Source organism: Vigna unguiculata, chromosome 11 (assembly GCF_037176805.1).
Source record: "Vigna unguiculata cultivar grain cowpea cultivar isolate G323 ecotype 2 chromosome 11, ASM3717680v1, whole genome shotgun sequence".
NCBI lineage: Eukaryota > Viridiplantae > Streptophyta > Magnoliopsida > Fabales > Fabaceae > Vigna > Vigna unguiculata.
The window spans coordinates 26,496,696-26,499,344 of record NC_140802.1 but is presented as its reverse complement, the minus strand read 5'-3'; the positions used below and the strand labels follow the sequence as shown (position 1 = coordinate 26,499,344).

At 36.3% G+C, this 2,649-nt stretch overlaps 1 non-coding gene across 1 annotated transcript; it reads right to left on the bottom strand.

Annotated features, from left to right (window-relative positions):
• Positions 1-1,056: 1,056 nt before the first annotated feature.
• Positions 1,057-1,162, bottom strand: LOC114170922 (small nucleolar RNA R71). Its single transcript, XR_003601275.1, has one exon. It is a non-coding gene; the product is annotated as a small nucleolar RNA R71 (small nucleolar RNA).
• Between the last annotated feature and the right edge of the window lie 1,487 nt (positions 1,163-2,649).

Genomic DNA, 2,649 nt, shown 5'->3' with positions numbered 1-2,649 from the left:
CTATGTCTATTATATTTTTACTTACCATCCGCTAATGTGCTTAGTGTGACATCCGTGTAAATTTATATTTTAGTTGGTGGTTCCACGTGATTGGACGGCTTTGCCACGGCGTAGGCGACCCTTGATGCATCTAGATCTACCAAAGAGAGTGCTGCTACAACAATCGTCTTGAGAAGTTCAGGATAAAAGAAGGGAAAATGCAATCTGACAAGAAAGGGAAGACAAAAGTAATCAACCTTGCCCTCTAACTCAATATTCAACTCATAAAATCTCTTGTTAAAACTTGAATCATAAGGGTGTAATAATTGTGATCTAATTGTTTTTAAACCTTTGCAAGTCCCTGTGGAGACGAATTTATACTACAATGCAACAGTACACTTGTTGTAAACAGAATTGTTAATAAAACCTCATCAAGTTTTTGGCATCGTTACTAGGGACTTGTTAAAAAGCCTAAGCAATAATTGACACACCAAAATTGTTTAATCCTCTTCTATTATGATTACGTTTATTTTTATATGCCAACGAAAGAAGGACAGATCTTGCTTTTTGATCCAAAAATAGAGAAGACAGCCAGAAGGAATAACAACAAGAATAAGAGGCAGAAACAAACTACAAAATCACAGCAACAACATGAAAATACAACTAATTCAGTTACAGATTTCCCCCTCAATTCGAGCACTATGGCAGAAGGTATGCAACAAAGAAGAACTAGGAGATTATGCAATTCAATAAGGGCCTAGACATTTTTCCAACATTGTCAGACTTGCAAAAGTTATAGAAATGAAGCCAACAGTACTTTCACTGATGTCATCCAATCAGTTTGCAGGAATGGATAATGAGGATCCCTACAACCATTTATCCACTTTTTATGAGTTGTGTGGAACCATGAGAGTTGTAGAAGAAAATCAGGAAGTTGCATATTTAAGACTCTTTCCATTTTCTCTAACAAGAAAAGCTAAGACTTCGTTACAATCACAACCAAATTAAAGATTGACCCATTAGGAAGATGTAAAAGGAAATTCTTGATCACATTTTTTCCTCCTTCTAAATATTTCGAAGCCAAATCTGCTATAGCCATATTCTCTCAAACAAATGATGAACCACTTTGTGAGGCATGGGAGATATTGAAATCCTTGTTAAGAAAATATCCAAATCATGGTTTTGATGAGTTAGCCCAGCTGAACATGTTCTGTAACGGACTGCAACCACAAGAAAAATTGTTGTTGGATGCAACCACATAAGGCTCCATGATGACAAAAAGTGCTAGAGAAGCAATAAAGATCATAGACTCAATTGCTGCTAGCGACTATTAAGCACACCATGATAGAAACCCTCCAGCAAAAAGTGGAATCCTGGAACTTGATACACAAACTACTATACTGGCACAAAACAAACTCATCTCTCAACAAATGGAAGAATTAAAAAAATAGAGGACTAAGATGCAGATTGGAGCATCCTCGATACCCTCCTCACAACAACTTTTAAAATGTGATTTCTGCTCAGGAAATCATTCAAATGGCCATCGGGAAGATGTTGAACAAGAGGAGCAATTGAATTATTTGAATAATAAAAGAATACCAGAATCTTTCAACAACAACTACAATCAAAATGCTAGATAGATGAACAATTCAAGTCTTTATCAAAACTGAAGGATATATGTAGGATCAAATCAGAGACAAGCCAATCCACACACTGAGAAGTTAACCAAACTGGAAGACACACTAGCTTAGTTCATCAAGGTATCAACCACAAACCAGAAAACCACTGGATCATTAATAAATAATCTGGAATTACATATTACACAACTTGCTAAACAAATGGCAAAACAACAAGAAGGTCAATTCTCGATAAACACAAAGGTAAATCCAAAAGAACACTACCAATCCATTACCACTAGAAAAAGGACTATTATAGAAAAATAAATTGGAGAAAACCTAGAGAATAGAGAAATAGAAAAAAAAAACTGAAAAGAAAAAAATTGAGAGTGAAAAGAAAGAAGAAGAAAAATAATTGAGAACGGAGAAGAAGGAAAAGATCATGTGGTGAATCTGTCATATCCTCATCTTCCAACGAGGCAGGATCGTGAGAGACAATTCACTAGATTCTTAGAAATGATTAAGAAGCTATAGATCAATATTCCTTTCACTAAAGCTTAGGAACAAATGCCTACTAATAGCTTCCTCCTCAAGCTAGGTTGGGCCAAAGCTTGAAATGGTGACTATGGTGGATGGTGGATTCACGAAAGCTTGGTGTTGAGAGAAAATGGCTCTTAGTTTTGGTGATTTAATTGTGGGATGAAGGTTGTTTGTGGAGCTCTAAGAGAGTTTAGGCCAACTCTAGAGAAATGGGTGCTAAAGGGACCTCTTTGGATGCTCTAGCAAGTGACTACGAGCAGTATGGCTCAAAAATAATTTTGGCAGCATAACATTATCATTCTCAAAGTGAGAAATACTAGGGGGGGACACCTCTATTTATAGAGTAAGGTGTCTCCAAAATGGTTAAAACCCTAGAATGCTAACATGCACTAAAACCATAAAAATGCTATCTTGGTGAATGAGAGTTTGACATGTGACAATCCTCACTCTCACAAAAACAAACCGCTCATGTGTTGCCATGTGAAAAGCTACTTTATGAAAAGTCTCTCCAATA